This window comes from Petaurus breviceps, unplaced genomic scaffold (assembly GCF_028583685.1).
Source record: "Petaurus breviceps papuanus isolate PSGF00001 unplaced genomic scaffold, PetGlider_PUasm1.0 90879, whole genome shotgun sequence".
Lineage (NCBI taxonomy): Eukaryota > Metazoa > Chordata > Mammalia > Diprotodontia > Petauridae > Petaurus > Petaurus breviceps.
Window position 1 is genome coordinate 2,885,916 of NW_027187368.1, and position 13,923 is coordinate 2,899,838.

At 41.9% G+C, this 13,923-nt stretch overlaps 1 protein-coding gene across 4 annotated transcripts in view; it reads left to right on the plus strand.

The window, feature by feature from the left end:
* The window catches only part of GGTA1 (glycoprotein alpha-galactosyltransferase 1 (inactive)), a 137,444-nt gene that overhangs the window by 35,502 nt on the left and 88,019 nt on the right, over positions 1-13,923 (plus strand). The window contains exon 1 of one of the 4 annotated variants that reach the window (XM_069073777.1): positions 4,769-4,828. The exons of the other annotated variants lie outside the window; for them this stretch is intronic. The gene's annotated coding sequence lies outside the window, so the exon portion shown is untranslated. Of the gene's footprint in view, positions 1-4,768; positions 4,829-13,923 lie in introns of those variants that run through there. 4 annotated transcript variants of the gene reach the window in all.

The following is a 13,923-nucleotide window of genomic DNA, read 5'->3' on the forward strand; positions in this document are numbered from 1 at the left end:
CGCTACCAGTACGTGGTAGAGGTATAACTTACTGGTTTTGAGGCTGGCTCTATCCAACTATGACATTCACAAAATGAAACCATCCCAATTATTGTTCATCCCAAGAAGTGTGCTTGGCATGTAATAAATGTTTAATAAATGCTTAAAGATGGATTGACTAGATGAACCCTAAGGCTCTTCCCTGCATAAGCAGGTTGTAGCCAAACCCCAGAAAATTCTCTCCTTTGGAAGAAGAGTAGAAAATGAAAGAAATCCTAATATACTTATACTATACCTCAGGGGAAGTGGGCTATTCATTTGGGACCTTGGTGCTGACTTTGCAGGCAGATACTAATTCAAGATAACAGTTAAATTCATTGCATATCAGCTGAAGCAAAGCTCTAAACTGAAAAAAAGCAGGAAGAGAAAGGGACCCAAACCCATTAAGGGAGAGAAATGGGCTTATGTTACTTTATGTCATGGTTTTGGTTTTGGTTTTGATTTTTTAATTAATTTTAGCTCTTTTGATCCTCTCACATATTAATAGTCATAGCTCTAGAATTTTTTTTTTTTGCTTTTTGGAGGGGGAAGGTAGGGTAATTGGGGTTAAGTGATTTGCCCAAGGTCACAGGGCTAGTGTTAAGTGTCTGAGGTCATATTTGAACTGAGATCCTCCTGACTCTAGGGCCGGTGCTCTAGTCACTTCAACACCTAGCTGCCCCTTAGCTCTAGAATATTAATCTAGAGTTGATCTAGAATATTAGGCCATTTGAAGTTCTTTTTTTTTTTAAGCAATTGGGGTTAAGTTAAGCTCAAGGTTACATGGCCAGTTATTTCTGGGTGTGGTGCTAAGTATCCGAGCCTGGATTCTATCCCCAGGTCATCCCGACACTGGAACCGGTACTCTTACTTGCTGTGCTACCTGGCCATCCCAAAGTGTTTTTTTTTTTTTGAAAGGCAATTGGGGTTAAGTGACTTGCCCAAGGTCACATGGCTAGTTTTTGTGTTAAGTGTCTGAGGCTGGATTTGAACTCTTGTCCTCCTGACTCCAGGGCCGGTGCTCTATTCACTAAGCCACCTAGCCACCCCTCATTTGAAGTTCTTAAAGTCCTCTGTGTTCTAATATTCTAGGTTTTACAGTGTTTAATGTGCTAGACCTGGAGTCAGGAAGACCCAAGTTCAAAATTGGCCTTAGATATTTTTTAACTGTGTGACCCTGGGCAAGTCACTTAACCTCTGCTTGCCTCAGTTTCCTCAACTCTAAAATGGGGATAATATCAGTGCTCTGCCTGGATGAGGTATGGGCTCTGGGAGCCCCCTCAAGTTCTCCTTGAGTCCTTGAGGTACAGGCTCTGGGGGAACCCCCCCCTTTGAACTCTGATTAAATCATCCCATTTGATGAGGTATTTGCTTGAGGCCATAAGCCTTACATTGTGGGTGGTCCCAAACCTCCATTACTACACTTCCCACCCTAGAGCTTATCAAAATATCAATCCACTTTGTGATTGACTAAATGAATGTACTGCCTAGGGGTGGAGTAGTACTTAGAAGAGGGACTTGTGATTGACTAAATGAATATAATGTCCAGGGGTGGAGTAGTACTTGAAAATTATTGAATTACACTTGGTGAGTGCTGTATTTTGAATTATGCTATATTTTGATTTTTTCTGTTCTTAATTTGTCACTGGATAAAATGGAGAGCAGCTATGCTGGTATTTTGAACCTTGGGAAGTTGCCTTTGCTTGGCATTACATTATGACTTTACATATTTATATTATAAATATTACATATTTACATATTAACTTGAACTGGCCTAGCCCACCATTGTCTGTCTGATCCAGGTAGCCTCCAGCAACTTCCCACCCTTAATCACTCATTGACCTCATCAAATTGGGATAATTTAATCAGAGTTCAAGGTGGGGGGGTTCCCAGAGCCTGTACCTCAAGAACTCAAGGAAAGCTCAAGGGGGCTCCCAGAGCCCATACCTCATCATACCTCACAGGTTTGTTAATATCAAGTGAGATATTTTAAAGTGCTTAGCACAGTGCCTGGCCCATAGTCGGTACTTATTCCCTTCCTATTCTGTGTTCTAAGAAGGTTTCTAGACACAGCTCTCTAAGTTCAGATGGCTTGAAAAGCAACCACCAGGGCAACAAAAGTACATTAAGACACTTGAACTTTAAAATATTGGGAGTCTTTTGAATTAGAAAGGACTTTTAAAGGTCCCCTTCAGATCTAGGAGGTTTTCTTTGATCCCATACTATCAAATCTGCAAATCTCCCAGTATCCCTGGAGAGCTGATTATAAGCTACATACATACAGAAATGAAGGAAACCCACAAGCAGTTCCAGTAAATGCTTTCAATATGCATAGGCCCTAGCTATTCAGCTATTTCCTCTACATTTTATAGAGTTGAAAAAAAATGAGTCCGTTTAGGAACCAAACTGAAAATAGTGCTAAAGGGTCAGTACTTCCCTCTGGCACACAGACACTCCCTTTAGTAGAACCCACTGGGAAGCCACCCCACATGCACTGGGGAGGCAGTCCAATGGAAGGAAGAGGAAAGAAGATCATGGGGTTTGGTGTTGCTAGGGATATTAAGAGATCGTTTAGATCAACCCTCAACCTTAACAATGAGCAAATTGAGATCACCAGAGAGAGGAAGTGATTTACCCAAAGTGACAGCTAGGAAGATGGGATGCATCTCTCAGTCTCCCACACAAAATAGAGTTTTTCCTCCATCACACACCCCTGAGAGTCTCATGCTCCACTTCTATCAGGCAAACAGTTTAAGCAAGATAGGAGAGACAAAGAGAAGCCAGGCACCCAGCAAGGGTGAGGGAAAGAATTGGGATTATGTGATAATATCTTTTCCTGACAAATGTTGGAAGAGAAGACAGATTTTATCCTGCTGGATGTATCCCCTATCTTGCTCATAAGTCATCCCTTTACAATGTGGGGGGAGAGGGGGTTTGAAGTTTGGAAGAGGGGGGAGGAAGGAAATGAACATTCTCCCAGAACTTGACTCTTACCAACTCTGATAATAGATAAAATTTCATGTGCTGCTTTATAAACCAGTACAAGATATGACAGACCTATTGGCTCCTGCCTCTGTCACCTACCTAGAATGCTTTTTCTTCTCCAGGACTTTGTAAGTCCTCCAAAAAGTCCCATTTGATTTAGTCTCCCTACCAACCTCAGTTATTCCAATAAAGTTCATAGGATGTTAAAGCTGGGAGGTACTTTGGAGATCCCTTAGTCCAAACCCTTCCTCCCATCCACAGCCCCAATCCCTATTGTATAGATGAGGTCTAGAAAATGGAGGTCAAATTTTGTATTGAAAAAGCCTACTGGATTTCCTGAGTCTGGTTTTGAAGCCTGCTTCTATTTCATCTGTAAAATAAAGGCATGGGACAAGATGCTCTCTGAAGTCCCTTCAGACTCTGAGTACCACAATCCTATGAGCTACCCAGGGTCCCACATGAAGTGGCAGAACCAGGACCCAAACTCAGTTTTGTTTTCTTTTGTTTTTCTGATTTCTTGTTCCAGGTTTTTCCTGCCGTACAAGGCTGCCCAATTGGGGGGCAGGGTGGGACACATTATTTTGGACCATAAGACTTAAGTTTGGAAGAATTTAGGGAGCATCCATTCTGGCCTCCTCATTGTATGAAGGAAACTGAAGAGGAGGAAACAGAAGGCCCAAGGGACCAGGCAGAACTAATAAAGGGATAATGAGGGAAGATTCGGACCCAGGAAATCAAAGGTGTTCCTTCTGCTAGCTAAGCTGCCTATTCACACCCCTGGAAGAAGTTCAGAAACTACTTTTATTTTAATTCTGAAGAGCATCTTTTTAAAAAAATCCATTTAAAATGTTTATTTCGGGGTGGCTAGGTGGCACAGTGAGTAAGAGCTCTGGTCTGAAATCGGGAGGACCCAGGATCGATTCCGGCCTCAGATATTTAACACCCACACAAAATAACTGGCTGTGTAACCTTGGGCAAGTTACTCAACCCCAATTGCTTTAAAAAAAATAAAATAAAATGTTTATTTCTCCTTTTGAAAGAGAACTGAAACCTTCAGGAAAGCAGAGTAAGAACCACAGCCCCTGCTTTTCTTCTCTGCCTGCGTTGCTGCAGTCTGTGTAGTAGAGAGGCATGTGAATGCTGAAATCAGTAGTTTGGAAATGCAGGTTCAGTTGCTGGCTTGTGTGACCCTGGGCAAGTCACTTGGTCTCTAGGACCCTTAGTATCTTCTTTGTTAAAATGGAGAAGACAATACTTGTTTTACAGGCTTTCTTGCTGGGGAAGGTGTTTTTATAAACCTTAATGTGCCATAGGACAGGCTGTTATGGTTATGACTTCATTTTCGTCTGCTTGGTCATTTCTGAGGCTTTGTAGGCGGGTCCCCCCTCACTGTTAGAGGCCCTGGGGCAGACAAAGCACGTGAGCCCCCGTGAGGGTGTAGGAGGAGGGGCTTTCCGCTGAAGCCTGGGCTTTGGCTTCCTTTTTGTTTCTGTACCTGAATTAGCACCCTCATTTCCTCTTCAAGCAAGAAAGCCCCAGGCCCAGGCTCACATATCTCCTCTGGGGAAGACTCGAGAAGGTTATTCCGCTGTGCTGGCTGGACCACACAGATGTGGCCCATCCTTGGCTTCTCTTGCTTGCACATGGAAAAGAAAACAAGCTTGCTTTGGGGCTGTACCTCTGACAGAGTTTCTCCAGGAGTCTGGACAAATTTTGGACTTGATGGGTATTCTGGACGAGGATAGTAAGGCAGCTTCCTTGTTCCCCTCAGTGCTGCTTGGACTTACTCCAGTGTGGAGGAAGACTTGAAGAAAGGCTGGAGTAGGTGAGTTCAGAAGGCGTTGGCCTGGCACAGAGGCTCTTGGCTCTCACGTTCTCACTGTTCTGCTTGTTTCAAGATCAAATGAGCTATTCCTTCTCTCTTTCCCTCCCCATCTCCATTTTCCTTCAAGTTCATCTTTATTTAGCCCTTTGACCTGACTGGGAGTTAGGAGGAGAGATAAACTCTGCTCTGCTCGAGCCTTGTTGGATTTTGGCCGGGGAAGAGGAAAGAGCAATTTCACCCAAAGGAAGCCATAAAATGGTGGAGCTGAGAGAGACCTTAGAACATAGAATGTTGGATCTAGGAAGGGCCTTAGAACATTGAATGTTGGAGTGGCTAGTGACCCTAGAATCTAAAATGCTGGAGCTGGGAGGGCCTTTAGAACTTAGAATACTAGAGTGGGCAAAGGCCTTACAACATAGAATGTTGGAGCTGGGAGGGCAATTAGAACATAGAATGTTGGTGTGGGGAGGGGCCCCTAGAACATAAAATATTGGAGTTGGGAGCGCCGTTAGAACTTAGAATACTAGGGATGGCTAGCTGGTGCAGTGAATCTTGAGCACTGACTTGCCCTGGAATCAGGAGGACCTGAGTTCAAATCTGGCCTCAGACACTTAACATAAAACTAGCCATGTGACCTTGGACTTAACCCCAATTGCCCTACCTCCCCCCTCCAAAAAGGAAAAAAAAAAAGAACTTATAATACTGGAGTGGGAAGGGGGCTTACAATGTAGAATGTTAGAGCTGGGAGGGCACTTGGAACACAGAGAAGAAAGGAACCTTAGATCAGGAAGGGCCATGGAAATCACCCAATCAAACTGTCATATACAGGGAACCTGTTAAGTAAAGAAGAAAGGGATTTTCCATAATTTTCTTAAGCTCCTCCCTTCTCCTCTCCATCCATTGGTAGACCTGCTTAGTGATTTGAATATAGAGAAACTTCCCAAAACTAACAGGATGAAGGTTCAGTGAGAACTGCAATGAAATCTTATTTCCTCAACCAGATTGTGAGCTTCCTGAAGACGGGAGTCTACCGTCTACTTTTTGGTGGCCTGGGGGAGAGAGTAGGCAGATCTGGCACAGGATAATAGCATACAGAGTTGGTCCTCAGTAAATTAGCAGCTGGTTGATTGAAAGAAGCTTAAGCTACACAAAAAGAAGCCCTATGTGCCAGTGGGTCTTTTGATTGAGGCAGACAGATAGGACCATCACTAGAAAATCACTGCAGTCCCAGAAGCATAACCAGGAAAGAAAGCTGTTGAAATTAGAAAGGTCGTTCCCTGGTGCTCTTGGTCCAATCCTTAGGTCACAGCTAGCTAGCATCCATTGTCTGGAGCTGGGTTCTACAGCTGAAGAAAGCTGTGGAAAATTTAGAGGAGCGTCAGAGAAGATGACTAAAGGAAATAAAAGTCCTGAAAAAATTACATAGACTGAAGAAAACAAGTCTGAAATCTTCCTCCAGTGAGGCCTCTCACTCAAAGGATAATAATAATCAGCAGCTGGACTTGCTTGGCCCTCATTGACAAGCTAACCCAGGCAGTAGCAAGTATGGAGAGGCAGCCAGGCATAATGACAAGATCACTGGAACTGGAGTTGAGAGCTGTTTTCCAATGATGGTTGGGGAGTTGGGATAGGAATTTTTACCTTCCCTTCCTCTAGATACTAGTGGGAAGGGAGCATTTGAAAGTGTTATGGGGAAATGGCAAAGGTGGGTATTTGAAAAGGTATAGGGGTGGAGAACTTGCTGCCTTGAGACCACATATGACCTTCTAGGTCCTTGGGTGCAGCCTTCCAAGTCCAAGTTTTACCAAAAAAATCTTTTTATTTAAGGGGATTTCTGTGAAGTTTGGATTCAGTCAAAGGGCTGCTCTTGAGGACCTAGAGGGCCTCACCCTTGGAGCGCTATGTAAATGGTTGCCCTAGGTAGGATAGTGAAACCATGGGAGCCAAGATCCATTTTTTGTTAGGTAGCACCTAGGCCTGCTGGGTGGGATCCCTTCTTGCCAGGGACATCTGAGCAGGTGGGAAGAACCTATGTGAGTGAAGGTTCCTAGACTTAGTAGTATATAAGGCTGGGATCTTAACCTTTATTCGTCTTGGACTCTTTGTGTGACGAAGCCTAGAGATACCTTCTCAGAATGGTTTGAAATGAATAAGATTACAAAGGAACCAATTTTATTAAAATACAGTTATCAACATATTTCTAAAATCAAGTTAATGGATCCCTGTTTAAAAACTTTTGCTCTAAAGGGCATGGTTACACACCAGGGATGCAAGTGCTGTTGTTTTCTCCTTTTTCATCTGGAAAACAAATCAGTGACTAGACCTCAGTGAAGAGGAAGTGATAGAAGAAATCTGAGCAAAGAAATAGGAAGTGGCAGGAAACCCCTGCATAAACAAATCCCCTTCATCTAAATCCTGGCAGCTCCAGAGTCTCCTAGATGTGCTTTTCCCTGTAAAAACTTTGAAGGCTGGAATCACTCTTCTCTTTTTAAAGGTAATAATGGAGATGGAGGCATCTTTCTAAGGAACTGAAAGCAGATTGCACAGGTCTATGATATAGGATGGTGTGGTGGGAAAAATCACTGGATTTGACAACAGATAATGTGGGTTGGAATCCAGACTCTTCTACTTATTCCCTGAAAAACTTGGGGGAAAGTCACCAGAAGTCTTTGAGTCCAGATGAGCTTCAAAGCTTCTTTCTAGCTTTAAATCCTGTAATTAGGGACCCAGGTGGGATAGCAGGAAAGCCAGGAAGATTAGGAGATTCAGACTCTTGCTGATCTTATTGTGGATGGGACAGGCTCAGCAAGAAAGAAGGCAACATACTTTGGTATGTTTGATATTAACTTTGGTGTTGTGGGCAACTTTTAATAGAGGTTCAGCAGTTTTGGGAAGAGGGAGGGGAAAAGCCTTCAACTCTACAGACTGGCTTCCAGCACAGGCCTCTGGAGGGTGAGGGAAGATGCATGACATTTTGTTGGAAAGACTTTGGAAATCCTAGTCCCATGGGAAAGCTTTAAAAGTCCTTTTGGATGTTCTGATTTGGCAGGGGCAGAGGCAGCAGGTACAAAATGGGATGGCTTAGTACCTCTGGGATTCTATGACTGAGCCTAGAAAACAAATAAGAAAATATTTACTGTTGAGTAGAAATATAAGGACATCTTTAATATTTTAATATGTATGTGTAATATTTATATTCTGTTGCCTCATCTCGATGGATGTGGAAACTGCTCTAGGTTCTTAAAGGTTATTTCAACAGGGTATCAAGTCTAGCAGGTTCTAACCAGCTGGAAAGGCCAAGCAATCAAATGAGAAGCTTTTATTAAGGTCATGATAGGCCAAGTGAATACAAGGACAAAATTTAAACTGTCTTCTGGGTGCTTGGGCTCTATCTTTAGTGACAACATTTACATACCATGTATCAGTGTATATAGAATAGAAATTAAGTCAGTGGAGGGGGGCATGGCATTAACCTTAAGTGTGGAGACCTTCATTGATAGAGGGCTGTCTATTAAGTGGCAGATTTCTTTTGCCCCAGTGGCTCATGAAGGTTCTCTACTAAGGGCTATGCCTCACCTTGATGGAGGCAACCCCCACATCCATCATAGGATCCTAGATTTAGAATTGCAGGGGGATTTAGAGCATTTTACAGATCAGCAACTGAAGCCCAGAAAGGTTAATTAAGTCACTTGTTCAGGATCATGCTAGTAGTGAGTGGCAGAGCTGGGTTTCAAACGAAGGTTCTGGGATTCCAAATCTAACCCTATGTCTATAAACATGTATTAATTGTCTGCTGTGTGCTAGGGATACATACAAATATGAAGAAGAAATTTAGTGCCCACCCTCATGGAGCCTACACTCCAATGAGGGAAGACAAAAGAAAGATGAAAAAGGGTGGGAGAGTTACCCAATGAGTTGAGAGGCATGATGAAGAAGTCAAAGTAGTCCAAAACAAAGTAGTCCTGCCAGAGAAATTTAATTTAAAAAAAAAGCCCAAAATGAATACATGAGTGGGATGGTTGAAAATTTAAGAGATATCTGAGGATATATACAGTTTTCCCTTCCACATTGAGGGGATTAGGGGCGTAGCACCCATTAGTTCTGGAAAATCCACTTAAAATTTTTTGGCCCTCCCTTCGTACCAGACAAGTCTGAATTTTTTTTTCTTTTATGGGGTGTTTACAGTATTAAAAGATAAAATATGTTGATATTATACAATGCATATATTTTATGCATTTCTGAGTTTCTAAACCTTTTCTCTGTCATCTGTTGGTCTTCATGGACTGTCTGCAGCTTCTGCAAAACTTCCCCCAAATTCCCATTTAATTTCTTATGCTGACCCCTGATATATTGAAACCAAGATAGGGAAAGTCCAGATGTAGAAGGGATAAGTGTAGTTGAATAACGTAGAAAGAGATAGAGGATATTTTTATATTTTCTCTCTCCTCTTTCTCTCTGCATATATATGTTTGATATTTAATATTATTTGAAAACTGATAGAACTAATATATGCATGTATATATATACATATGTACATATACTCCATTTATGAAATGTTCAATCCAAATGATTCAGTTATCCTTCTTATCTCAGAGCTTTCCCAATGAGTTGCACGCACACACGCACGCACGGTAAGGGGGAAAAGAGAGATCAAGTATTCTTAAAGCATATTTTTAAAATACCTGGAATGTTAGAACTGCAAGGAACCTTGGAACACCGGAGGCCGGTGCTGGAAGGTATCTCAGAACATAGGGTGCTAATGCTAGAAGGGACCTTAAAACGTAGTGTTAGAGAGAGTTCATCTGGTTTAACTGCTTTGTTAAATTGGCCAAACCAAGACCCAGGAAGACGAAGTCACTTCATTAACTTATACTGGGAGCTAATGACTGCTGAGACTTGAGCTTCAGGCTGGTGCCCCAGGCCAGCCCCTAATCTCTATGGCATCTGTCTTCTGCCACATTTCCTTGGGAATTGCATCGGAATGCCTCCTGAACTCATGGGAGGTTTTTCATTTTGACCCCTGAAATACAAAAGCATTTCTTGAGAGTGGAATGTGACTTTTGCTGTTCAACCAGATGGTAGGAGATGGTATTGCTTTGCAAAGGAATGGAAAAAGTAAAAGACACATGCTTCCCTACTTCTTCTGACTGGATGCATTAAACCCAGTGTGGCCTAAGCACCTAGAAAAGAGATCAGTCAGTGACAGCCCCTGCCTGGGGCATTTATGAGCATTGCACAAATGTTTGATCCAAATGTTTCAATCACCCTCTTTTTCTCAGACAGAACTATCCTAATAAGCTGCAGCTTGTGTGAGTAGAGGAACACTGAAGTAGGCCTGGATTTGAGACTCATTTGTGCTTGTCAACTAACCCAGTGGCCTTGGGCCAGTAACTTAATGGTGACTATAATGGTTCAAATTTATATAAGGCTCTAAGACTTGCTTTAAAACGGTTTTATATATACTGTCTCCTTGATCTTCCCAAGAAGTGATGCTCACTTCTGAGTTATTCCTTCAATGAGTTATGTTATTACTCTCATTTTATACTTATCAGTGCTAATTATTCTCTAATTACTTACATTTATGTGTACTAATTATTTATTAGTACTAATAATTTATATTTATATACTGCTCAATATACATTTAATTTATCCCTCACAATAACTCTATAGCTATTATAATCCCCATTTTACAGAGGAGAAAACTGAGCCTCAGAAAAGTTAAGTGATTTGTTCAGGGTCACACTGTTAATAACTATCAGAATGGGGATTTATGTCCAGACCTTAATATCTTCTTAACCAGCTTTTGGGCACTATACCATATTGCCCTCCCTAGGTCTCAGGTTCCTTGTATGTAAACCAAGATGTGTGGTTAGAGATGGAATGGAGTAGATGATTTTGAAAGTTCGTTGTTAACTCTTAACATTCTAAGTTCTGTTTGTTCTAAAGCACCTTCTAGCTATAATTCTCTATGGTCTGTATTCTAAAGGCCCTTCTAGTTCCAACATTCTTTTATCTGGCTTATCTGTTTGTATCTTACTGAAAAGGTAATCAGACGAATCAGTAGAGAGAAGCAAATACTTGTCGTGTAGTACCAAAGAATGAGCCCACAAGAAAGCATTTATTTCCCAAGCATTTCCCATTTCTCTTCATCTGGGTCCCTGGGTCCATATAAGCCAGAGAGAGAATTCTAGAGCCAGGTACCAGGTCTCACTTCCTTGTCATCCAGCTATAGCTTAAACTTTCTTCATCAGTCAGTCAGCTATACTTCTGGGGTTGTATTTTCTATGGAAAGCAGAACTCAAGCTGGGTGAGGTTCCACAAGTTTCTCAACACTTCTATGGTTTTTGTTTGTAAGCAAATATTCTGCCTTCTGGACAAGGTAAAAAATTGCTGGGAGATATGCCCTTCTCAGAGGCCTCGACTTAACAGCAGCTAGGATTTAAATACTCTTGTCAGTAAGAATTCTGATGGAAAAAACATCTGCGAGTAAATTTCGTCAAGATTTAAAGCTCGAAGAGATCATTAAGACCATGTAACCTAAACTCCTTGTTTTATAGACAAGGAAACTGAGGTCAGACAGGGTGAAGTTGCTTGTTCAGGCAATGTGTCTTATTTATCCTAATGTGTGCCCCAGTGCTAGTAAATTAGATGTCATGTTGTAAGCATCTTATTGCCTCAAGACGAATAGCTTAGATGTAGAAATTTTATTTGTAGTAGGGACCTTATTGCTCCAACACTAGTAAATTAGATGTCACATAGTAGGTACCTCATTTTTAGTAGGCACCTTATTGCCCCAACACTAGTAAATCAGATGTCACAAAGTAGACATCTTATTTGTCTAATGAATTGAATGAAATGGTTTTATCCCCTGAGAGGTCATGTAATCTTCTCTGGAAAAGTAAAGCTTTTCTCACTGGAAGTGATTTAGGTACCATCTTGTCTGAAGATAGGCAGATGTACTATGTAGTCTTTTGCAGTCCTTTCAAACTTTGGTTTATGAAGGTAGAAGATCATAGGAACCTATGATACTAAATCATATGATTTAAAGCTTGGCAGGCCCTTAGAGATCATCTGATAGTTACTTGTACAATCCCGTCATTTTACAGATGAGAAAACTGAGGTTTAAGATGTGAAGACCTAGTCTCTGCTTTAAAAAAAAATCCTTTGTGTATGAAGGTTTTAGAGAAAACCTTTTAAATAAACAAATATTGCAGTGGACTGACCAAGGAGAGAGTCTTTTGGTTTCTCCCTTGTTGCTTTCCTAGTTTTTTTTTTAAGTTTTTTTATTTTTTCAAATTTTCCGTTAAGTGGCAGCTGCAGCAGCAGCAACTAGCAGAAGTATTTGTACATTTCAGCTAAGAGGTGGTTGGCTGTTTTTGAGTTTGCAGAGCTCCGTATGTGAGGGTGTGGGAGGGGGCAGGCAGATTTGTTTTGTGGTGCCTGGTGGGCGGGAGGTTCTTGTCCCTGGTGCAGGGCACTGCCACAGCCACGGCCTTTGGGCCTGGGGTGGAGTTTTGGTCACCAGAGCCAGCATGGTCACGGTCCAAGAATGAGATATTATGGGCTTTTGCATTTGGCTCTGAATCAGTGATCCCAGTAAACAACCTATTTCCTGATGTTCTAAGGAAAAACATACTCTGCAGCCTAGAGATCAGTCTTCTGTCTAACCCCTTGCTACTGGCGATGATGTTTAGTCTCCAACAGGAGGCCTGAAGCCTGGCAACTTCCTTTAATTCCACTTCTGCCTGATTCAGCAGAGCTGGGCCCATTAGAACTTTTATTTTCTCCCCATTTATACTTAAGGAAGGGAGGAAATGTAAGGCATGTGAAATACTGACAGGGAACAAGGCAAATCATCAAATAACAGTAATAGCTAGTACTTACATCGTCCCTGAAGGCCTACCTTATTTCATTTGATCCTCACAATAACCCTGGTGAATTATAATTGCCATTTTATAGATGAAGAAACTGAAGGTGAGAGAGGTGAAGTGACTTCTCCAGGGTCACAAGACTAGATAGTGTGTGTATCTCTCTTGGCCTCAGTCTCCAACTTTAGTAACATCAGAGGGTAAGCTTTCTAAACTCCCTTCCAACTCTAAATCTCTGATCCTATGAGCTGATGACATGATTTCCTTCTGCATTTAGAGAGACATTTCTGTGACATTTTTTGGTAAATTAAGGGGAATTTCCAGTATGAACTTACAGGGCTGGGAACGGGGGGAGAAGAGAAACAAACCTTTCCCCCCCCCCAAAAAAAAAACCCAACTTTGGTCCTTCCTATCCTAAGATCTGTTCATCATGAGAAGAGACCAAGTTCTCTTTCTTTCCATTTTGGATCCAAAGTGTGAAAGGTGGATATTGACTCTTGAACTTTCCAAGTAGGTTTGTACTCCACACTAGTCCATCCATACCATTCCTCCTTTCTACGCCCTCCCTGCCTGAGGAGTAGAAGTTGACATCATTCTGCTCTTCCAGAATAAGGCTCAGTGGTATTATAGGGTGATAGACTCCAGCAAACACAGCACAAGAAAGGCAATGCTGTACAGTGGAAAGAGATGAATTTCAGGAGCCCAGAGACCCAGCTTCAAAGTTCAGATCTACTACTTTTTCCCTTTGTGACCTCTGGCAAGACCCTTTGGTCTCCCTTTTCTCTTCTAAAATGTGGGGATTGACCTAGATGGCCTTTAATATTCTTTCCATCTCTAAATCTGATTGTTTTCTAATGCTCAGTCTTAGCCCTGCCACTTACTATGTAACTATAGGTCACCCTTGAACCTCAGTTTTTTCTGTAAAGAAGGTTGAACTAGAATATCCCTGTAAAGTCATACTGGCTCCAAAAATCTGTGATTTACTGGAAGAAGGAGAGTTACCAATGTTGTTTGTTACCCATCATAGAGCATCAGAGCCCCACCCCTCCACACACACACTCTACAACATCTCAGTGCAGACCTCTGAAGTAGTTACCCTTGTAACCACATTTGTTTTGTGTGCTGGAAATTGTAACCTTGATCTCTCGGCTCTATGCACTAAGGACAACTGGGGTGTGTGTGTGTGTGTGTGTGTGTGTGTGTGTGTGTGTGTGTGTGTGTGTGTGT